The sequence below is a fragment of the Periplaneta americana genome, chromosome 1 (assembly GCF_040183065.1).
Source record: "Periplaneta americana isolate PAMFEO1 chromosome 1, P.americana_PAMFEO1_priV1, whole genome shotgun sequence".
NCBI lineage: Eukaryota > Metazoa > Arthropoda > Insecta > Blattodea > Blattidae > Periplaneta > Periplaneta americana.
In genome coordinates this window covers 87,330,093-87,355,832 of record NC_091117.1, presented here as the reverse complement: position 1 = coordinate 87,355,832, position 25,740 = coordinate 87,330,093, and the positions used below count along the sequence as shown (strand labels likewise).

The 25,740-nt window shown below is 38.4% G+C and overlaps 1 protein-coding gene across 3 annotated transcripts in view; it reads right to left on the bottom strand.

Annotated features, from left to right (window-relative positions):
- The window catches only part of LOC138697996 (uncharacterized), a 500,028-nt gene that overhangs the window by 326,382 nt on the left and 147,906 nt on the right, over nucleotides 1-25,740 (bottom strand). For all 3 annotated transcript variants that reach the window (XM_069823660.1, XM_069823671.1, XM_069823650.1), the window contains exon 3: nucleotides 4,651-4,736. The gene's annotated coding sequence lies outside the window, so the exon portion shown is untranslated. The remainder of the gene's footprint in view (nucleotides 1-4,650; nucleotides 4,737-25,740) is intronic.

The window sequence follows — 25,740 nt, the reverse complement described above, 5'->3', positions numbered from 1 at the left end:
AATTTTAATTGTAAAGGAAACTGAAATAACCAAGGATGTCATATCTAGGATACTGGAACATTTCGGATTTTATGGATGCAGATATTACTTACTTACAAATGACTTTTAAGGAAAACGGAGGTTCATTGCCGCCCTCACATATGTCCGCCATCAGTCCCTATCTTGTGCAAGATTAATCCAGCCTCTATCATCGTATCCCACCTCCCTCAAATCCATTTTAATATTAACCTCTACATCTCGGTCTTCCCAAAGATCTTTTTCCCTGCGGCCTCCCAACTAACACTCTATATGCTTTTCAGGATTCGCCCATAGGTGCTACATGCCCTGCCCATCTCAAACGTCTGGACTTAATATTCCTAATTATGTCAGGTGAAGAATACAAAGCGTGCAGTTCTACGTTCTGTAACTTTCTGCATTGTCCTGTAACTTCATTCCTCTTAACCCCAAATATTTTCCTAAGAACCTTATTCTCAAACACCTTAATCTCTGTTCCTCTCTCAAAGTGAGAGTCCAAGTTTCACAACCAACTGGCAACATAACTGTTATATAAATTCTGACTTTAAGATTTTTTGACAGCAGACTAGATGGATGTAGATATTAACATTAAAAAATGGCATGGGATCAGAAAAGTCCCCAGGTAAGTGTCGAGTGTTAATTAATAATATTAATAAACATGCTGTTGTTTTGAAAGAAAAGGACTTTATTAAAATACAGAAATACGCAATGTTTAAACTTAATATCGACAAGACAAGAACATTACGTAGCTCAGGACAAATATGACCTACGTTGATAAGGATAATGATGAAGTAGATGTGATCATCGGGCGAGACATGAACCATTCCTAAGTATCCATCCCAAATAGCTTTTTGTACACACGACTGTGTCGATGTGTTCCCCGCTACGCCTGTCCCACCCCTCACAATACGCATTCCTCCCCAGCCATCAAACCCGTATATCATACTTCTGATGTGGTCTTCCATACCTCACAGATACGTATGAGTCGTGGACTAACCGTGAGAAGGAGCAATCATATCAGACGATCGTTTCGGAGTTACGCAGATAATGTAGTGCAGTTATTTTCAAAACATACTGTAGATGATAATGAAAGGGAAATTTTGGAGAGTGTTGGTGGATTGACGAGGGATAAACAGTAGGACATCAAGGAAAACCCTAATAACCGTAATAATCGTAACGTTGTTCATGACAATACAGTTTTTTCATTGTCGAAATCTGAATTCGGGTCCACTATTGTCGCACCGGCAACTGAGCTACCAACGCGGCATAATTAGGTTGACAGTAAGGAAAACGTTAATAATAATGAGTTTCATGGTATGTTCCTCTAATTGGAAACTCGTTGACGATTGTTGAGTGCCAAAAGTGTGAGTTCCATCAAAATCTCTCATTGGATATAGTATGACTAAGATTTTTTTTAGAAGGGCGAAACCATCTATGTAGATCAATTTACCAACAGAGTCGTTGCCCAGTGTGCGCCATTGGAGGCTGGTCTACGCTATATCCGCGATGAGATGATAGAAAATTAATGGTGTATCATAGAGGATTTGGAGCTCCCGGAGAAGACCCCTCTGTGTTTTTAATTTTAATTTTAAATTAATTGACCTTATGTTATTACTCTGTGCGAAAGAGGCAGACACAGTCTATGACTAGAATAAGAGAGTGATCGTACTGCACAGGTGATATAACAGCGGCGCACAAGCCACCGGCGTAGCGTAGTCGGCTAAGGCGCTTGCCTGCCGATACAAAGTTGCGATCAGGAGCGGGTTCGAATCCCGCTTGGGCTGATTACCTGGAACAGTGGAGCGAATGTCAGGTAATCTATGGCGAATCCTCGGTCTCATATCGTCAAATACTATCTCGCTATCACCAATTCCATCGACGCTAAATAACCTCGTAGTTGATACAGCGTCGTTAAATAACAAAGTAAAAAAACAACGGCGCGCTGTGTAGTAGCCTACAGGTGACTGCTGTTCCACAAGCAGAACGGTCGGGTAATGAAAATTGTGCAGTTAAATGCTTATTGAAGTATGCAATATCAACAAAATATATTATAAACAATTCATCCGTTACATAACAACTTACAGATAAATGAGTAGGTCTAGAGCTTAGATTCTAGAACATTTATTTTAAATATTTTAACTCGTCAAATTCAGGACTATTTTTTTATTATTTTACTGGACACTACGACATTGAAGATCTATTGAGCAAATCCTCAGCTACGCGAATTTTCAAATCCACACCAACTGACTACACTAAGGTTTGTTACGTACCGAGATTTTGAGCAAGCAACCGCTCTAGACCAGCCCCTTCCGTGCGTCGCCAGTGACGGCGTTCGAGAAATGCTCCGAAACGATTATGCAATGGAGAGATGTTGACGGAATGATGTAGCTGTGGTTAATATGAGCCGTTCAGAGCAGAAGTGGTGTAAGTCAAAAATGGGTAATGAGGGTTGAAGTAAATATTCTGTAAAATACAGCGCAAAGTAGTAATTAATAATCAGTTTATTTAAACTATTAGTAGTCAGTGGATAGCAAGAACAACATATTAATTGCTACTTTGCGCTGTATTTTACAGAATTTTTACTTTAAACCTCATTATCCGATTTTGACTTACACCACTTTTGCTCTGAACGGCTCATATGAGGAAATGAGAGAACCTCGAGTAAAAGCCGAACTACGATCTTGTCTGCCTCAAGTGTCACTACGGCTTTTTCAATGAAAAGTCCCAGGTCTGATCGGGACTCGAACCCGGACTACCTACGTGACAGACTGAAGGTCTGACCACTCAGCCACTTCAGGGGTCAAACTCCTGTATTACCGAAACTATGGGTGTCCCCAACACAAGTCATAAATCGGGGGTACACAGGAGAACGAACTCGGGTCCACAAGATTATGAGTCCAGCGCTCTAGTTACTGAATTGTCGTGGCGGCGAGTGGTAATATTTTAAAACATATGTTACTGTATTATTTTTCCATGAGAAAAGTCGAAGAGACTTGCTGAAAACAATGTTCAGATTTAAAACCATCAGAACGAGAACGCTGCGAAGTTCAAAACAAAAATCATGATGATGATACAAATATTTCTGCCTTGTGATGAACAGCTGCACTATGCCCAGGCTCAACATTACAAATGTAATTCACATTGCTTTCCTTCGGACTGGCTGCTGAATGAAAGGCATAGCGCTCTGTTAACGTCAGACACAATAAATAACATTTAACTCACAAATGATGTATAGGTGCAAACACTCGCATATGTTGCTTGTCGTCCTTGATACAATGTCTTCTCAGTGCACTATAGTGGGTAGTAGGAAGAATGTAACGTGCATGTGTAAAATAGCATAGCCAAAGGGTTAACGGTCATTGAAAATTTATCTACCCTTCCTTAAATTCCAAGCCAAGGGTTAACTCTTTTTCCCACGTGAGTCTACAATATAATGACTGTAGGAAATTTTCTTGACGCAGGAAAAAAAGCTTTAATCACTTACCTTCCTCAAATTCCACAGTTCTTCTCCGTTTCACCGGCTGTATCTAAAATACTTTCAACTTTTTTTTTAATTGGTTATTTTACGATGCGTTTTCAACTGTTACGCCGAAAGTTAACCAGCATTTGCTCTTATTTGGTTGAGGAAAAACCCCGGAAAAACCTCAACCAGATGACTTGCCCCAACCAGGATTTGAACCCGGGCCCCCAATAACAGTTACTGTGCTTCGAGTATCTTTATTTGTACAATTTTCACAAACTCTTAAGCGGTTAAAAAACGAGTTGCAAATCACTATAACGTAGGCCTAATCTTATATATGGAGAAGCGGTATGTGCATGTATTTTGTATTTTCCGACTGCGGAACTTGTTCTCCATAGCATTTGAACCAGTCAACTGATGAGTGGGAGAACGAGTCAGCGATTGGGTGTGTGAGGGAGTCCATGATAACGAATCGAGTTCATGAGTCAGTGAGTGAATAGGCGAGCGAGTCAGCAAATCAGCAAGTTTATTGGTGAACGAGTCAGCGAGTGAGTGGGCGAGGGAGTCAACAAGTCAGTGAGTGAGCGCGTCAACGAGTCAGCGAGTGTGTGGTCGGGCGAGTGGACGAGACGGGAAATGAGTGGGTGAACGAGCAGCGAGTGGGTGGGTGAGCGAGTGAACAAGTCAGTGAGTGAGTGAAAGAGTCAGCAAATGAGGGCGTGAGAGAGTGAACGAGTCAACGAGCTAGCGAGTGAGTGCGGAAGCGAGTCAACGAGTCAGTGAGTGGTTGAGCGAATCAACGAGTCAACAGGCATGGAATCCGAGTCGTTGCAACAGACCAATTCTGGCACACATTTAATGAACAACTGCTTCTGAATACCAGTAATATTGGAAACATAATTTATAGTGCATTAAAACAAAAATATTCCCTGTATTAGCATTTCCCTCTCTTCTAAGAAGATGTCGAATTAATAGATGACTACAACGTCGATGAAATTAATCTAATTTGAAGTAGGCTTCAAAACTATGATATCAGTGTATACTTCTAATTGCAAGTCAAGGAAAAAACTGTAAAAAAAAAAAGTGTGCCTAGGTCAAAACCCTGACAGATGTATGAAAATCCATTCCAATACACATCCATTTATTAGAACCCATGCCCACAGTTAGATACTTACACACATACACCGAAGTTCTCTCTCTCCGAAAGATCGCAGTCCCGAGCACCTCGTCAGTCGAGGTTCCTCTGCGTACCGTTCGTCTCCTGAAAGTAAAAATGATAGGCTATAAGTATAAGGAATGTTGCTGTAAAATGTAAACTAACACTAAAAATAATGCTGACTAGTTTCTGTTTGTGAGTGTACTCCTACCTTCCCATACTACCAATTTCTAGTCGTGTTTATGACAAACTTCACGATTGGGCTCTATTTTCTAAAGTGAACACGTTCTCCATCTTATTAATATTTTCTGGTGAAAATGCTTATATACTCACAAGTATGTAATTGTTAGCGTTGACACTTATTCTGAGATTTTATGGTTTACCCTGTAAAATATTGTTTACCTCATATTAAATATTTTTTGTGGATTGAACACAAGGATTGAGGATCCGGATCATTCGTCACTAGGACGATTCGTAACACATTACAACTTCGTTACCGGACAATTCGTAACACATTACGAATTACGGATTATATTTGAAAAACTGAAAGAAGAAATTGGAGAAATTGTTACTCGATTTAATAAAACTTGATGCCGGCTTTTATTTCGGTTGGTTACGAATCTGCAATTTTGAGTGCCATTGGAATATCATTCCCTGAGGTAACGGTTGCTGGATGTCTCTTTCATCTTGCCTAAGTGTTCTGGAGAATCAATGAAGACTACATGAGGGAAGAAAATAGTGAACTTGGAGTTCATTTTCATTCCCTTATTGCCTTAACATTTGTTCCCGTGGACGATGTGACACTTGCATTTGACCAGCTGCGAGAGATGGCTGAGGAAGAACTGCTCCCAATTTTCGACAATGTGGAAGACAATTCAATAGAGGTCGAAGACGCGGTCGTGGGAGACAACTCCTCCTTTTCCCATCGAACATATGGAACTGCTATGATAGGACCTTACTGAAATTACCAAGAACAACAAACACCTTTGAAGCTTGGCATAGGCGACTTAACCTTTAAATGGGAAAAGCGCACCCCTCACTAGATCATCTTTTGGCATTCCTTCAGAGAGAGACGGCAGAAATAAGCGTGGAAATAGAAAGAATGGCAAGCGGCATATCTCCACTCAAGAAAAAGAAGAAATACGTTGATTTAGATAAAATAATTTAGAGAATTGCTGAAAAATATGAGAAGTACAAAGATAATGATAGTATATTGGGAGTCTCTTGGTCATAACGTGGTAGGAAAATTGTGAATTTTATAATATATTGAAAACATAATAAACTTAATAAAATTTTTAAGATTACAATATTCATTCATTCATATTGTCAGCAAGTAGTACGGTGACCAAGTTGTCATCGTAACGAATGTGTCGCATGTTACGAAAAATAATTGTAACCAACTTATCATTGTGACAAACAGGTAATGTGACCAACAGGTATTGTGATCAAATTTTCATTGTGACGAACTGGCAGTGACTAAACTATCCGGTGACGAATCATTTGTGACGAAACGTCCTATACCCAAGGATTGGATGGATGTGACTAGATAAATGGGAGTGTGAATGGATGCAGCAGCTTAATGTATTTAAAAATATAATGTACATAAATTATGTATGTATTGTATTGTATTGTATTGTATTGTATTGTATTGTATGTATGTATGTATGTATGTATGTATGTATGTATGTATGTATGTATGTATGTATGTATGTATGTATGTATATATGTATGTATGTGTATTTTTTAAATATTAGGTGGCTTTGAAAACAGATGGTTATCGGAAGGTTAGCCTACTCTTGCCTTTCTTTCTAAGGTTTCTTTCTCTGGTTCGCAAAGACAAAGAGTATTAAGACTGTCCTTAAGCCCTTTGATAGCTTGCATGGTCTACAGCATCAGAGTGCCAACGCAGGCGGCCCGAGTTCACAGGCGGACAAGGCAGCACTTCGGATTTTTCTTGGGGATCTGTATTGTCATCAAACAAGTTGCAGCTCCTCAAGACTTCACTTTAGAAAAAAAAAAAATCAGTGAAAAGTTGCCCATTGAGGAGAAACATCATTAGAAAAAATCGATCATTCCATTCAAACTATCAGAGCTGCCCCCAGTGACCGATGAGTGGAACCGAATGGAATGCCGTCCATGATACAATCTGTAAGGCCCACTCCACTAATGATATTTGAAAAAATCAGTAACGGTATTTAGTTTTACTGATCGGTTTAAGAGAAACTAACTTGTAACATTCATGTGGGCCACCTTGGTAGCCTGTAATTTTTAATCATGCTTTCTTATTTAACGACGCTCGCAACTGCCGAGGTTATATCAGCGTCACTAGTGTGCAGGAATTTTGTCCCCCAGAAGTTCTTCTAAATTCCAGTAAATCTACTGACGTGACCTGGGCCGAGATCTAACCCGCAATCTCGGGCACGGAAGGCCAGCACTCTACCGACTGCTCCACCCAGGCCGACAATAGCCTATATAATATATAAATTTGATACATGAACGATGGAGTCCACACTAGTGGAGTAAGGGTTAGCACGTCTGGCCGCGAAACTAAGTGGTCCGGGTTCGATTTCCGGTCGGGGCAAGTTACCTGGTTGAGGCTTTTTCCGTGGTTTTCCCTCAACCCAATATGAGCAAATGCTGGGTAATTTTCGGTGCTGGAGTCCGGACTCATTTCACCGGCATTATCACTTTCATCTCATTCAGACGCAAACTAACCTAAGATGTTGATAAAGCGTCATAAAATAACCTATTGAAAATGATGGATGGATTGATGGATGTATATATAAATCAATTGAAGTGAATTTATGATTGGATGGGCTGAAATCGGGTGGGTGGTTAGAATAATAGAAAAAATAAAAGAAGGAAGAAATGGTTGGGAAAGAGAGGTGGGATGAGGTAAGGTAGGACGATAAAATGATGTAATGCACATTTATTACATATTGCTACCATTAAGATAGGTACTGTCATTTCCCATAACTATGGTCCTGGAACACAACTATGGTCCACGATACAACCATTCAAAGAACATTGTAGAAGTAATATAAGCTTAGACCGTTCGTAGACAGCTGGATTGACTTGACATCAAACTACAGTACAGCAAAAATATAGATAAACGAGGTAGTACAGGGTTGTTTCCGATCTCTGATAACGAATACGATAACGTCATATGCGTCAGGAATCACACCGACAGCTATATTACGCCCAGTGGTGAGACACCAGTAGTGAGTGATTTCATAATCAGAGTGCACGGTGTATCACAGCAGCAATGCCCTACAAAATCGAGCCTTTTTTGGAGGGGTGCATAACAACTCTTTCTGATGCCAAATACAGTTACGTGAAAATCATAGGAGCCTGCAAAAAAACGTGGTTTCGTTATTTCCAAGAAAGGCATCTTGTGTGTACCTAATAAGACTGGCAAAGCTCGGACGAGATTAATTCTAGAGTGGAAAAAGTAAGCAAATCCACTCCCCCCCCCCAATCGCAAGTCACCGCACCCCACGAGATGATACAAATTAATTCCATTCGAGCTTTACCAATCTTATTAAGTACACAGAAGATGCTTTTCTTGGAAATAACGAAACCTCGTTTATTGCAAGCTTCTTTCTTTTATTTTCACTTAACTGTACTTGGCATCGGAAAGGGTTGTTATGTACCCCTCCAAAAAAGTTTCGATTTTCTTGGGAATTTCTGCTGTGAGTCGCCGTGCACTCTGACTATGAGATCACTAACTACTGGTCTGTCACCCCGCGCCACAGTTCAGCTTTCGTGTGACTCCTGACGCACATGATGTCATTCAAATTCGTGATCAGAGATCGGAAACAACCCTATACGTTATGGAGTAAAAAACTTGATGGTTGTATCGTGGACCATAATTGTGTTCTAGGGCCATAGTTATGGGAAATGACTGTATGTGTTTATCACCTACAAGTCTATTTAAGGAACATCATTCCGTTATGTGCAAGTAGCAATATTTTCAGTGTAAAATAATGTCTTAGTAGTCTAGCGCGGTGGTCCCTGTTACAAATATACTTAACTCACAAGTCAGAATATTTTCATGAAGACTTTTAATATTATATTCGGATGGATTGTAGAGTAATAGCGTGATGAGTTCCTGTTCGCAACAAGTGTCTTCCTCCCTCATATGCAGTACAGTTCAGTTACCTCGCACTATAGTAGTTCGCTGTACCACTAAGCCTGTGTCGATATGTGAACATGGAGGAACTGACATACTTCGCTACTGCCTTCTTTTGCTATAGGCAAGTCCAAGGTGTTGCAGGACCGTGCAGCTACCTTAATTGATGATAACCGGACGGTGGACGCGTATCCTTACTATTTATGACGACAATAATAAGCAGGTCTTTTACGGGAATTGCCGGCTAGACATAAACCACTGAAGCCTTGCTCATCTTTCAACACCATACTGACAATAGGAAGTATTCAAGATTGTTTAATGTGAATAATTCACTAATGTTAAACGTGTGCTTAGATGTGTTATTCTTGTTCTCAATTTGTTCTTGGAATGTTATAAAGAAAACACATAATTATTATTAATAAGTTTATAAGATAGGCTTAATTTTCTGACTCAGATCTCATGAAGGAGGGCATTTGACGGAAAATATTTCGACTGTATTTTTAAAAAGACATATAAAAACTTATTTTAATATATATGTATTGTACGAGTATATGTATATTTCTGTAGTGCTCGGGAAAAGTGACACAAGTCAGTTTCCACAAACCTTTTTTGATAATTTATTGACAACTTACGGAACATCTGCTCGCTTGGAAAAAAATACATAGGTATTCCTCCCATTACAATAATTCATACAGAAAAAACTCAAATCGACATAAACCAGTGTAAGTTGTCAATAAATTATCAAAAAAGGTTTGTGGAAACTGACTTATGTCACTTTTCCCAAGCACTGCAGATTTATCGTCATCAAAATTATGTAGGCTACAATTTGTATATAATTCGTTAATGCGGTCCTGTTACATTTTAATACGGTATAATACGTGTCAAAGGAAGAACAATAATTGTTTGTATGCATGTGACGTCTGTTTAGTGTGACATATAGCTAATCGGCGATGAGAGGAACTGGCCACTTTACCCCATATCTCCTGGTCTAGTTGGCTCGAGTGATTCCTCGTGCCATAAAATATAACTTAGGCCTGGGCGCTAATACCTCAAGTCACTGCAGACTACCTCTTAACTTCACATTCCACCTTCCCCGGCTGAGACAGTAATGTTTCGAGTAGACAGGAAGACAAGCATTGCTTATTGACGGATTGTCTAAGGCAAGGCTCATAGCTTTTATGAACTTTCGGCTCTCGCTGGTCGCCTAAAAGCCACCACTGATGCACAGTGTCTTACTGTGCGTTTGTTTCTATGGTGGTATGAGCGAAAAGGACATGGGCTGGGGTTTCTCCGTTCCTTTTCACGTCTCTTCTATGCTGTGGACTAGTATAACATTATAAATCTCATAGTTGATACAGCGTCGTTAAGTAACCAATTAAAAAATTATAAACTTGTTTCATAATACCGTATACAATTATTTCAAATCCCAAATATCGTTTCATACCTAAACATCTATTGAAGTGCTTTGTGTGGAGTGTAGCATTATATTGGGTAGAAACATGGACATTACGACGAAGTGAACAGAAGCGACTAGAATCATTTCAAATGTGGATATGGAGAAGGATGGAACGTGTGAAAAGGACAGACAGAAAAAGAAACGAAGCGGTGTTGGAAAGAGTGGATAAAGAAATAATGATGCTGAAACTGATCAGGAAGAGGAAAAGGAATTGGCTGGGTCACTGGCTGAGAAGAAATTGCCTCCTGAAGGATGCACTGGAAGGAATGGTGAACGGGAGAAGAATTCGGGGCAGAAGAAGATATTATCAGATGATAAACGACATTAAGATATATGGATCATATGAGGCGACAAAGAGGAAGGCAGAAAATAGGAAAGAATGGAGAATGCTGGGTTTGCAATGAAAGACCTGCCCTTGGCAGAACACTATGAATAAATGAATGAATGCATGACCTAAGCTTGTTCACAATAACCACGTTTCACGCTATTATAGGGATTAATACTTACAACTTACAAATGGCTTTTAAGGAACCCGAAGGTTCATTGCCGCCCTCACATAAGCCCGCCATCGGTCCCTATCCTGTGCAAGATTAAGCCAGTCTCTATCATCATACCCCACCTCCCTCAAATCCATTTTAATATTATCCTCCCATCTACGTCTCGGCCTCCCTAAAGGTCTTTTTCCCTCCGGTCTCCCAACTAACACTCTATATGCATTTCTGGATTCGCCCATACGTGCTACATGCCCTGCCCATCTCAAACGTCTGGATTTCAAGTTCCTAATTATGTCAGGTGAAGAATACAATGCGTGCAGTTCTGTGTTGTGTAACTTTCTCCATTCTCCTGTAACTTCATCCCGCTTAGCCCCAAATATTTTCCTAAGCACCTTATTCTCAAACACCCTTAACCTATGTTCCTCTCTCAGAGTGAGAGTCCAAGTTTCACAGCCATATAGAAGAACCGGTAATATAACTGTTTTATAAATTCTAACTTTCAGATTTTTGGACAGCAGACTGGATGATAAGAGCTTCTCAACCGAATAATAACACGCATTTCCCATATTTATTCTGCGTTTAATTTCCTCCCGAGTGTCATTTACATTTGTTACTGTTGCTCCAAGATATTTGAATTTTTCCACCTCTTCGAAGGATAAATCTCCAATATTTATATTTCCATTTCGTACAATATTCCCGTCACGAGACATAATCATATACTTTGTCTTTTCGGGATTTACTTCCAAACCGATCGCTTTACTTGCTTCAAGTAAAATTTCCGTGTTTTCCCTAACCGTTTGTGTATTTTCTCCTAACATATTCACGTCATCTGCATAGACAAGAAGCTGATGTAGCCCGTTCAATTCCAAACCCTGCCTGTTATCCTGAACTTTCCTAATGGCATATTCTAAAGCGAAGTTAAAAAGTAAAGGTGATAGTGCATCTCCCTGCTTTAGCCCGCAGTGAATTGGAAAAGGATCAGATAGAAACTGACCTATACGGACTCTGCTGTATGTTTCACTGAGACACATTTTAATTAATCGAACTAGTTTCTTGGGAATACCAAATTCAATAAGAATATCATATAATACTTCCCTCTTAACCGAGTCATATGCCTTTTTGAAATCTATGAATAACTGATGTACTGTACCCTTATACTCCCATTTTTTCTCCATTATCTGCCGAATACAAAAAATCTGATCAATAGTCGATCTATTACGCCGAAAACCGCACTGATGATCCCCAATAATTTCATCTACGTACGGAGTTAATCTCCTCAAAAGAATATTGGACAAAATTTTGTACGACGTCAACAGAAGTGATATTCCTCGAAAGTTACCACAGTTGGTTTTGTCCCCCTTTTTAAAAATAGGTACAATTATGGACTCCTTCCATTGATCTGGTACAATTTCCTTTTCCCAAATAGCAAGTACAAGTTTATAAATTTCGCTATATAATGCACTTCCACCCTCTTGTATTAATTCTGCTGGAATCTGATCGATACCTGGAGACTTGTACTTTTTCAGATTTTCTATCGCAATTTCGACTTCTGAAAGCGTGGGTTCGGGTATAAATGGCTCAGCAGTTTGTATTTCAATTTCGTCCCGATCATTTCTATTTGGCCTATGTACATTTAGTAGTTGCGCAAAATAGTTTTTCCATCTGTTTAGGATTGATGGAGAGTCTGCAAGCAAGTCACCATTCTCATCCTTGATCACGTTTACCCTTGACTGATATCCGTTCTTAAATTCCTTTATACCCTTATATAAATCTCGAATGTTTTTATTCTTACTATTTGTTTCTACCTCATTCAGTTTTTCCTTCAAGTAACCTCTCTTTTTATTCCTAAGTGTACGACTTGCTTCCCGTCTTTCATTGAAATAATTATCTCTATTCTCCTCAACTGGATCCTGTAAGAATTTCAATTTTGCCTGTTTCCTTCTTTCTACTACCATGCAACAATCTTCATCAAACCACGGTTTCTTTTTCTTAGTTTCATAATAACCTATGCTCTGCTCAGCTGCAATTTTGATACTATCTCTGATATTTTCCCACACGCTATTAACATCTAATTCTTTCTCAACTTCGTCGGAACTTTCTAAAGTGGCAAACCTATTCGAAATTTCGACCTGATAATTTTGCTTAGCTTCCTCGTCCTTTAATTTCAAAATATTGAATTTAGTAATATTAACTTGTTGCTCTACTCGCTTGGCTACTGATAATCTTTCTCTTAATTCTCCAATCACCAAATAATGGTCAGAATTACAGTCTGCACCTCTGAAAGTTCGAATATCTACTATACTAGTATGTCTCCGTTTATCTATCAAGATGTGATCTATTTGGTTGTGTGTCAATCCATCTGGAGAAGTCCAAGTATATTTATGTATATCCTTATGGGGGAATGTTGTACTTTTGACAATTAAATTTTTCGATGTGGCAAAGTTGACTAATCTAACTCCATTGTCACTACTAATTGCGTGTAGGCTCTCTTTTCCAATAGTTGGTCTAAAAATATCCTCCCGTCCTACTTTAGCGTTGAAATCCCCCAATAAAATTTTCATATGATATCTAGGGAACTGATCAAAAGTATGTTCCAATTCCTCATAGAAGCTATCCTTTAGATAGTCGTCTTTCTCTTCTGTAGGGGCGTGAGCATTTATAACTATGATGTCGCACCATCTACCCTTAAGTACTAAATACGATAACCTGTCACTGATAAATTCGACCTTTTTTACTGCTGAGTTTATTCTTTTATGTACAAAGAATCCTGTTCCTAATTGGTGATTATTGTTTCCTTCCCCATAATACAACAAGTAATCTCCTATTTGTGATATGCCATTCCCATCTAACCTAACCTCTTGTACTCCCACAAAGTCTATTCTATATCTAGCTAGTTCTTTTGCTACTAATGTTACCCCTCCTGTTCTATAAAGACTAGTTACGTTCCAAGTGCCAAATCTCAAAACCTTATTCCTTTGCTGTGGTCGTGCCAGAGAATCAGTCCTATTCCGAGGCTTACTGTAGGAATTCGTAACAAGCTGTTTTTTACGGTGATGGGTTGTTAGCCCTTCGCCCAACCCCCAAGCTGGAGGACCACCCCTTATCGGCTGTCCACGACTGCTTATTCAATATATTCGCAGCTACCCTCCATATCTGGAGGCCGTCTCCTCTATCCGCAACCTGAGGACGCGCCATGCCGTGGTGATAGGGACCCACCATACATGGATAGGGATTAATAGATTAAGAAAAATTATTCACTATTTTGTCATCCTACGAAATTACTTGACTGTCCATACTTTACGACTGACTTATCTCGCATTAGTACAAGCTGTATTACAGTACGGCGTTATAGGATGGGGTAGTGCTTATAGTACCTCCCTCATGTCAATAACTCTGCTACAGAAAATAATAATAAATATATGCCTTAATGAACGTCTTGATTATCCTTCAGAGCTGCTGTAGTCAGAATTTAAAGTATTTGACTTCCATCAAACTTATAACAATGTATTACTGAATTTCGTACATAAAAACCGAAACATATTTAATTCATATTCACATAAATATAAAACCAAAACATCAGACAACATATACTTGGCAATACCTAAATGTACTACAACTGTAGCATATAATCACAGTAGCAACTTCGGTCCAAGGCTTTATAACATGATAATAGATAAATTCCCAAACATACGATTTGCTAATGCTCCTTATTTTAAAAAATCTATTAAAAATTGCTGTTAAAGAGAAAATTTAGAGTTCAATTATTGTGAGATGTGTTTTTATCTTTTTTTTTTCTTTTATTACTTTTAATCTGTTATTCAACAAAATGCCTTAACATTTATGTGGAATGTCCCTTGAGCACGAGTATGTAACTTTTTCTGGGGGTGCTAGAGAGTTCTTATATATATATATATATATATATATATATATATATATATATATATATATATATATCTTTGTTCTGGCAATAAAGTATTATTATTATTATTATTATTATTATTATTATTATTATTATTATTATTGAATCCCCTGTCACTTTTCCAGATTATTACTGCTACTACTACTACTACTACTACTACTACTACTACTACTACTACCACCACCACCAATATTTAAAATTAGCTGTTTAATATTTTAAGAGGTTAGCCTACATACAGCCATTTAGTTGGATCACTGGCTTAGAAGAAATTGCCTACTGAAGGTTGCACTTGAAGAAATTGTGAACGGGAGAAGAGTTAGGGACAGGAGAAGATATCAGATGATAGACGACATTAAAATATATGGATCATATACGAAGATAAAGAGAAAGGCACAAAGTAGGAAAGACTGGAGAATGCTGGGTTTGCAGTGAAAGACCTGCCCTTGGGCATAAAACTATGAATGAATGAATGATTATACAGTCATATAAATTATTCATTTGTTTAGCCAAGACTCGAATCCGGTTCCACACACTTGGTAACCTCTCATTATATCCAGTGGTCCACTTTTTAAGTTTGGGTCAACGGTACGGCACTTCTCAGAAGACATTTAAGTTGTTAGGCACAAAGAAAAGAATACCATGGAGATTACGTATACTTTTTTGTATGTGTTAATACAAAGTATCTATTAACATGAAGTTACAATGTACCGTAGTTAAACTCCTTTACAAAACCTTGCAGAATGCCGGCGTTTAATTTATGATATCAGTGTTTGAAAGGAACTTCATTGAACTCTTCTCCAAGCAAAAAAGGTTGAGAATCCCCGTAATTAGTTACGCTGTAATTATATCATATCGGATACACATCAGGCAATTAAGTTCGAATGCATTCCAAGCTACTGTAACAATAGCCCTCAGTCAAGGCTGCACTTTCACGCCTTGTAACAAGAGAATAGCGGAGTATTTCGCTCAATCCATGAAGCATCGATATCCTATGCCTAAAGTTGAAATAATAGAAGATTTAAACATTTTTTTACCCTCTAAGAGTTTTTTTCTTCCTCTTTACAAGCGGGCTATTTTCATGGTCCGCCGTCTCTGTAAGGTGGAAGCAGCAGGCGTTTAAGATAACGGAATCTAGCCGAGGCAAGGCCAACTCTGCGGAGGAAGGTTGAGCCCGCGTTATTTCTTTATTTATACCGACCGATACACCACAAGGTGGTCCGGAAATATTTATCCTACACTTAGTACTGTAGTTGAGTTTGAAACACGTTCAACTGAAATAAAGGTACATGTTATTTATTGTATAGGGTAACCAGACGTCCTCTTTTGTCCGGACATGTCCTCCTTGTTAGGCCTTTGTCCGGGGTTCAGGCGGATTTTAAAAAATCAAGAAATGTCCTCCTTTTCGTAACTTGTATGTCTGATATTTTGAAATTATCTGATTTGACGCCTTTTTCAACTAATTTACCTGTAGGTGGCAGCAGCATCGACGGAATATACTCTTTGCCAACGATCATAACTCTCTTTGCTCATACTTGTTAAGGACGTTGCTTTCATATGTATCTAACTGTAAAATCATTTTTTATTATAGTTTTGTCATAAGTATGCTGTAATAAAAGAGATATTGTATAATTTTAAGTAAAATATATGGCTAATCCTAAATCTAAATAGATATTATCTGTCCTCTTTAATAATTCCTTAACTTTCATATGTAGCTGACTTTAAAATAATTATTAAGTTTTTTCATAATTGTTTGGTAATAAAGTAGATATTAATGTACCGGTACTTGTAAGTATGAAATAAGCCTAAATCAGTACTGTAAATATTTTGTAATAAAAGAGATATTGAAGTAATTTAAAGTATAATAAATCTAAACCTAAATACATATTTTCTGTTCTCTTTTTTCGAACATTGTCCTCCTTTTTGAAGCTTTGTGTCCTCTTTTTTATCGATGTAAATCTGGTCACCCTATTTATTTTACCATATACGAATGTTCATATGTAAAATTGAACAATATTCTGGAAAGACTGTGTAAAAGTTGTCTTATTTTTCTCCATTTTTGTACATGAAATGAACATAGTGATCTAGAGGTGGCGAAAGCAATTAGTGCTTTAAGGTTGCTCTCGTGGGTCCGAATCCAGATTGGGCTATTTATATGTTTCGATTTTTCAAAGATATTTTTCCATATGTAAGGCCAATGTCAGGTAATTGTATGGCGAGTAATGGGACTCATAGGCCTATTGCCGAAATAGGATTTCACTATCAATTCCACTTACAGTAGATAACCACGTAGTCGATATAGCGTCTTTAAACAACAGATTAAAAGCGTATGAAAGTTTTAAGATTGCTGAAAGAAATACCAACCTATCGGCAAGATACTGAACTATAGCCTATGTCTTCCATCATTCTTGACAATAGCATAGCGCATGTAACATCAAACCTGTCAACCTACGAGAGATGAAATGCGGAAGATGAGAATTTAGTAGGGAATATCGTCTTTTTCATAATAATAATAATAATAATAATAATAATAATAATAATAATAATAATAATAATAATATAATAATAGTAATAATTTTTCATTCACAATTTCTGTCCAAGGACAGCTCTTTCACTGCAAACCCAGTATTAATAATAATAATAATAATAATAATAATAGCCATGGTAGCGCCAGTTCGAGCTCTTCCAGGACGTTCCACAGGCACATCCCACTGCAGACACTGCAGTGAGTTTGAATCCCTACCTCATGTGCTTGGGAGATGTCCTCATGGAGAAATCTTAAGAATAAAACGACATAACATCATTCGTTCCCTTCTTGCTGCTGCTTTCCAAAATAAATGTTTGGAAGTATACGAAGAAGTTAATTGTTTGGCTGATCAGGACAGCTTACGGAGGATTAACATCATCGCCATCAATAGGAAAAAATCTGTAGCAGAGATCATCGACCCTACAATACGCTTTGAACAGTCCAAAGCACAACCTATGGATTTGATAAAGAGAAAAAAGAAATATACAAATCAACAATACCTTACTTCCATAACAAATACAACGTCCAGAGTATCTCAGTGACAGGTCTGCTGTTGGGGTCCCAAGGAACAGTCCTTAAATTTTTTGTGAAGTGGAAAGGGAAATATAAACTAGGCAGAAACATTCAAGACGAAATTGTCCGAAACATAATTACTCAGTTGTCATCTTAAAAAACACCTATATGGTAAACACTCCACATAATTGTTTAATTATATATTTGTGATTGAAAAACTGTATTTTATATTAAATTTTATCAATATATTTTTTCATGTGCCCATTCATGTACAATCATTATTGTAAATTGTGTGTTATTCTGTGTCTATAGGCAAGTCTTGGAAGGTCAGATAGTAAAAATAAAATAAAATACACATAAATAATAGTAGACGAAACATGATATTAAACACGAAGGTTATGCGATCTCGAAGATTTTCGTGTCAACGTGAGAGAGTGGAAGTCGTGAGCTATTTGCGGGTGACTCTTACATTATGCATGAAAGTGGTAGGTATGTAATTTAACCACAAACTGATGATAACAAACCTACAGCAACGACCTGCTTCCGATATGGCTCGTCCCTTTGCCACACCATGTATTTCGAGACCACGGTACTCAGGAAAATATGACGGCCTTCAGCAATGTTTATAGGCAAATGAAGTACGTAACCTATACTGGTTCCTGCACCTAGGCACCATTGCAATTCTTATATATAAGTTCGACGGATGGCCTGGGTGGCACTCCAAAATCATATCCTCACATAGGAGGCCATCCTGCCTCAGCTCTGACAGAGCCACATTCCATTCTCAGACGAATATCTGATAAGCCTCAGGGCCTGAGCCCCAAGTCCATAAATCCTATATCTACATCGGAGACCCATACCACCCCAAGCTTCACCCCAGCCTATTTTTAACTATTGCAGATAATATATGAATTGAGATTAAGGTTGAGTGTGTTGGTGGAATGAAAGAGGGATAAGGGAATACCCCGAGAAAAACCCATCTACAATGCCCGCTTTATCCACTTCATATTGCATTGCGATCTGCCCGGTAATCGAGCCTGGGCCTCCTGGATGAAATACCAGCGCGCGAGCGCTGAGCCAAAGGCGCTACTTTTTTTGTAATAACTCCGTGTGTTGGCGTGTAGCCATTTGCGCCTCTGCCTACTTTGTGGTGATTAAGGTGAAGAATCCTGTTCTGAGATTGGGGTACGCATTAGGTCGGATTCTGTTGGCCCCGTATGATAGGATGATATGAGTAGGCCTATGGAAGTAGGCAGTATGAATATGAAGGTGATAATGACTTCTTCTTCTTCTTCTTTATAAGGTTTTGGTACCGATTTTCCCCATTCTGAAGCAAAGTTTTAGAAGTATTGGTCTGACCATCACATTCTAGCTTGTCCTTTCGATCTGGATCCCTTTGATTTATACTGAAGTGCAATCTTGGTTAGTAAACCGTGTCCCGCTTAGGGGGATCGAGAAATAAATGCTAACCATTTAAAATCACATGAAGTTATTGTTTTGATTTACATCTGACAAGATGCAGAAACTGTCAAAGTTTATGCACCAATGGTTTAAAAACAGTTGCATGTTCATGCGCATGCGCACTAACATGTATCGTGGAAACAAGCCTGGCGCCATTCTGTAGAACATTCCGTCATAGGACATTCTTCTCCATCGAGGCGACAGTCACAGGGAATGTGTATCTGGACATGTTGCAGAACTTTTTTTGTTGGTCAACTCTTCCCAGGATCAGTTACTGTGGAGCAGTGCGTGGCTTCTTGAATGCAAATTTTCCCAATAGTTTGATCGGAAGAGGAGAACACTTGCCTGGCCACCTAGGTGAACCGACTTGACGCCCATTGACCTTCCTCTGGGGCTTTGTGACAAGTGTTGTGTACCAACGTAATACAGTTGACACTGGAAAGACTGAGACAACGCATTATAAATGCAGCTGCGCTAATCACCCCACAAACGTTATGGGACACTTGGAAGAATGTTGAATACCTTTTAGATGTCTTCAGGGTAGCTTGAGGCGCACACATCGAGTTGCAGTTGCCATACTTCGAAACCCGGGGAGGTTTTACAACAAGTTATACAAAAAGCTATGTTATAAAACCATTATTTATACTTTAAATTAGCACTTATTTCTCGATCCCTCTAAGCGAGACACGGTGTATATCTCTTTCCATTCTATGTGTATCATCTTTCCATTTCTTTCTTTGTGTCTATATATCTTTAGTGATATTTTCTACTCCCAGTTATTGAATATTACCGTTTCTACTAATGCAGTCTCTTCTAGTCACTTCTATCAGGGTCTAAAAAAATCTCACTTAAGCAGCTGAAATTCGTCGTTATTCATTTTATTCAAGACCCAAGACATACTGTATGTATCATTCAATAGTACCGGCTTACTTATTCTATTATAAAATCTTGATAGAACATTGTTTCTCATTTATTTTCTGAAATTCCTTCTGAAGATTCCATTAATTGATTTAGTGTTCTGACCAAGGGTAGGTCTTTCACTGCAAACCCAATATTTTCTATTTTATGCCTTCCTCTTTGTCTCCTCATATGATCCATATATCTTAATATCGTCTATCATCTCATATCTTCTTCTGCCCCGAACTCTTCTCCCGTTCACCATTCCTTCCAGTGCATCCTTCAGTTGGCAGTTTCTTCTCAGCCAGTGACCCAACCATTTCCTTTTCCTCTTCCTGATCAGTTTCAGTATAATTCTTTCTTCACCCACTCTTTCCAACACAGCTTCATTTCTTATTCTGTCTGTCCACTTAACACGTGCCATTCTTCTCCAATAAGACTCCATCAATAATAACAAATGTATTTCTGAATAGATTTTTCGATTTCCTCTTTGTTCATAGCGCAGATAATTAAACGAACTCCGTTGTTCATAGGCTAATCCTAAAGACGGAGAAATGAACCCAGGACCCGACCTCGAAAGTTACTCAGCATTGCTCTTAATGAGTTGAAGGGAAACCCCCGGATAAGAAACCGCAACCAGGCAAATCGTCCCAACCAGGATTCGATCCCGGCCGGCTAATTTCGCAGTCAAACACGCCGACTACTACTAAGATAATAAAATGTAATTGAGGCTAAATTGAAAGGAGATTGATTTGTGTAGTCCCGCTTCAGTAAGCAATCGTCTGACGCCGGTCGTCCGGTTTCAACAGTCAGACCGGTTGTCAGCACGGGCTCATCTCGTGCGCGGGTACGGTGTCATAAATAACAAATGAACTGTGAAAATTAAATTCTTGTCTTTTTCAGCGTATGTAGGCTCCACAGATGACGTGCTGCAGACCCCCCCAAGGCACGCTCGGACTGTGTTACGGCGACGGACGCGTGCGTAAGTCTGCCCGTAACCAGGTCTTCTTCACAATTAAGGTGTGATTGACTGAATACCTAGAGTTAGACATTAGTTAAGTGATATGCGTCTGTATAAGTATTCCAACATTTAGCAAGTCGATAGTTGACAGTAACGGTATTTATTAACCTTGCTGGGGAAATATAGAGCACGTTTCTACTTCGTCAAAAGTAATTCTGACATTGTGACGTAACCTTTCAGCTCTACTAATGGATGATGCATCGGCTTTCCACTTCGGAAACTGTGTTTCAGATTATAGTAGGATTTTCTTTAAAATTTCACTAGAGACGTGGAAATTATGAAAGGCTATGTAATGTGGTGTCTCTGTGACGCTAAAACACATTATTACAATAATTGTGATCAATCATCAATAAATAATCATCGTGATTATCATTAGTGAATAGACATCGTGACTAAAGTCCCGACGCTGTTATTTCCGTCGTGACTCCGCCTCTTTGCTTACGTCTTAGAAAGTGAAGGCTCCATAAAGTCTAGGTAGGTAGTATCGTTCGCCATTTTTATTCTTACATTGCCGACCTACCATACGAGGAATCTATTTGCCACACCGTTAAACATTATCATGTCGTAGCTCCTATGATAATAAATCAAATGCAATATAATTCAGCAAATAATTGGGCGGCAAATAACGTCTTCGTGTGCTTTCTGCGAACCCCAACGAAAGAGCTAAAATGGCGGGCGATTATATTAAGTATTTATCGAGCCTTAAGAAATGAATCAGCGAATCACAAGACGCACACGTTTAAATGTAGCCGACCTGCAACGCGATTGGCTGCCGGAAATTAGAGCGACGGGACTATAGTCTGCGATAGTGTTGAGGTTCAGAGCTGTCTTCGGATAGTTGACTAAACAACAACAAATAATAATCTCAGTCAATTAACAGTATAATCGTAATCGACAATAAGTTGATTCCAACGTAGTCAATCATTAATAAATCCATCGTAATCGATCATAAATAAACAGTAAGCCTAATTGTAGTCAATTTTAATCGATAATAAATTTTATTCATCATCATATTAAATCATCACTAACTCTTCATAATCATTATTTTTGTTACATCTCAGATCCAGAATCGCAATTGTTATTATGGTCGGTATGTGGCCTGTAACTTTGTAAGTTATCATTTTAGTAGTATCCTTTCATTGCTCATTTTCCGTGCATGATATAGGCTAAATAAACTTTCTGTACTCTGATTTTTTTATTTACGGGTTGAAAACTATCTTTCGTTTTTCCAGATTTTTTTTTTTTCCTTTTTATCGAATAATAATTTCAACAACTATTTTTAACAAAATAATCTGCCCTCAATGAGGGTGACCATAAAGATCCAGAATAAAAGCACAACACAATCATTTATAAAGACAAAAAGATTAAATACAGGAATTGTTTAGTAAAACATCCAGAGAAATGCAAACCCAATAGAATCATCAATAGCCAAAATATAAATGGTAATGTAGTATTTGGATTAAATTCTTAAGAATATTCAATAAAATTTTTTGAATTTCAAAAAATCGGAGACCGAGTGCTTTTAAAATATTCCATGTGAACTTTGGAATTGTGCCACGTGCACCAAACAAAAGACCAGAAACACTCCACTGACTAGTGGGAAGGTTATATTTCTCACTTAGGTATGGGATGCAGGACTCATAAACGGATTTCTTCTCCTCATCAACGTGTTGTGCCTGCAGGCCATCCCTCTCAAGCCGGATTGTAGGATCAAGAACTATTCCTTTAGATTGAGTCCTGTGGATGGCTACAGTATCTGCTCTTCTGTTAGAATCTAAGGATGAAACGCAGTGAATTTCCTCATTTCATTTCATTTCGCATATATCTGGTGTAGAATTAAAATGTGCAATAAGAGAGAGTATAAACAGCTGAATATTTATAACATTAGCAGCAGCGGCGGCTCGTGGGTATTGAATTCAGGGGGGCTGCATACAAAAATAAACCATGCAACTTATCTTATTGAAAGATTAGTTCCATGAGCCTTGTCTTGTAGGTTGCAAACTTTTGGATCATCTTCTTATTAAAATCCGATTGTCGTTTAACATAGTCTTTACAATGGAAAACATAGCTAATGCGGTCAGTCTCTCTTCTCTCATCGTATTTCTAAGATAGGATTTTACTCTTTTCAAACACGAAAAGCAACGTTCTGGTTCGGAAATTGTCATTGTTATGGTGATAGCTATGCGTAGTAGTTTCACAACTTCTGAAAATGAAGTCTGCAAGTTCTCAGATAGAAGAAACTGCAAGAGCTTGACTGCGTCACTGATATTTCTGAATTCTTGTCTCTGATACAACATAGTGAGTTACGAATTTAGTTCGTCTTTATCGAACATCAGAAAAAGCTTCATACATACATTTAGGTCATTTTCAGGAAATGAGCTTTGTAGCATACAAATTTTTCTTGACACAGAAGAGAAGATAATACCAGATGATCTGTGAACTGGAATCGGGTGTTAGCTTGTGTGATAATGAGGTCACACACTTCCTTGGCTGCCGCAACCCTTGTCTGAATCCCTTTTAGGGTTTTCATTTTCACAGATCTCGCTGCTCAATTGCGCACTGTTCCGTATTGTCTGTAGGCCTATGGCATTAACAAAGCTTGATATACAGAGTCGGCCTCGGTAGCATAGTCGGTTGGGGGTTCGATCCCGGCCCAGGTCGATGACATTTAAGTGTGTTTAAATGAGAAAGGCTCATGTCAATAGATTTACTGGCATTTAAAAGAATCCTGCGAGACAAAATTCCGGCACACAGGCGACGCTGATATAACCTCTGCAGTTGCGAGTGTCGTTAAATAAACCATAATTTAATTTTTATATGCAGATTTGGGCCTTAGAAATATCTAACTGGCGATATTGTAGTTGGTTGTATAATATATCTACATTTTACATCAATAAATGAAACAAAAAATAACTGAGCCAGAAATTGAATTCAGGATCTTGAGGAGCACGCACCAGGGCGCTTGCCTTATATTGTGATGTTGTTACATGTTTCAGATTCCATTATGGTTTGAAAACATTCTAGCAATGGCTCCTTCTTCTCATGAACAACATTTATTCTTCTCATTTTAAAACTCCATCTTGTTGCCCCAGCTGATGGAATTGTCTTTGAAACACATTAATCGAATACAGACTGAGTGGAGATCAAGAGAAGAAAGCAGGGATACTGGATAAATCAGCAAAAAATATGCGAGCCTTTGTATTTTGTTTAGTAGCTCTTTCCATTATGAGATTCAACTGATGGGCGCTTAATTTCACATTACTCCTGAATTGTTAAGGTACTGAACTGAATAGACTGTAAATATTGTACAGAATTAAACATTGTTGCACTTGTTATACTCGCAACATTGAAGAAAATGTATTTAAAACTGCGCGCTACTGATAAGCTGCTGCAAATTTTGCAGCGCCTGGTGACTCTGGATTCATGGCGAGGGGCAGCAGGGGGAGGGGTAAAACTAACGCGCAAAGCATCCGAGACGAGACTGGCAGCTCCTGGGGAGGAAGTGGCTTCATCCATAGTTCTTGTCTCTAGCTTCGCTCTCGCAGCACCAGGGGAAGAAGTGACTTCACCAACGATTGCGTGTATGTCAATGAGAGCGAAATTTAAAAAAATTCGAGCCGCTAAATAGAGACTATAATAAATGTATTTCACAACATAAAACGAGACAAGACTCACAAATGTCTGGGGGTGCTGCAGCTCCGCAGCCCCTCTTCGAAAGCCGCCCCTGATTAGCAGTATATTCTTACTAATATTTAGCAATAACGATATCTTTATTGCAATGCAAATACAAATGAAACCTAATCAACATAGTGTGTACATACTATTTCTGCTATATCATAATGTATTACTAAATGTTGTAAATCCATAACATGTATATTTAACATTATTTTGAGACTTACGTGCACTTTTCTTTTGTAGAAAACCACTCTTTTTGTTTTTCTGCTGATAAAGTTTCAAAATTGCACTATGTGACATCTTGAATCAACTTATTTGTAAAGTGATTTATTTTCCTTTTCTCTTTCAGTTACCTTCATTGTACAACATGCCCTTGGAATTGCTGTACCTGTTGCTAGAAGATTTCAACGCAAGATTATGTGTAAAACTTCTGTACCTGTATGGTGAGTCATCTGCACCTTCTTTAAATAATAATTTCTGACGTTTATTATATGAACAAGAAACGTTTGCACCAGTTGATGTTAGATGTCGTCTTTGTTTTAGACTGTTAATAGTGAGATTGTTTTGAAAAAAATATATGTAAGATGATATGTTTATTTACGTCTTGTAGTACGGGATTATTAGTGGAAGTACAACCATTTTGTAATGCATGTTAAACACTTGTTCTGCGATGCATTTACGACATGTGTCCAGCATAATGCAGCTTGCAAGCTGCAAGAACTGTAGACGGCAGCTGTTTTTGAATGTTTCACATTCCGAAAAAGTGTGTCAAGATGGATCTGAATATAATAGAGATAACATTTATGCTTGTGTGGTACCGCTATAATCTATGGCCGGCTGACTTAGAATAGTCTGGCAATGGGCGTCCTTAAGGACGAAATCAATAACCCGTCAATGACTTCCTCATTGCGCTTTGGACAATCGCAGGACGTGTGTGATGATGGAATAACCCTTTGTGAGAGAATTCACCACGATACCTTCGCCATGTCTCATCTACATTCTGTCATGCCTCCCATA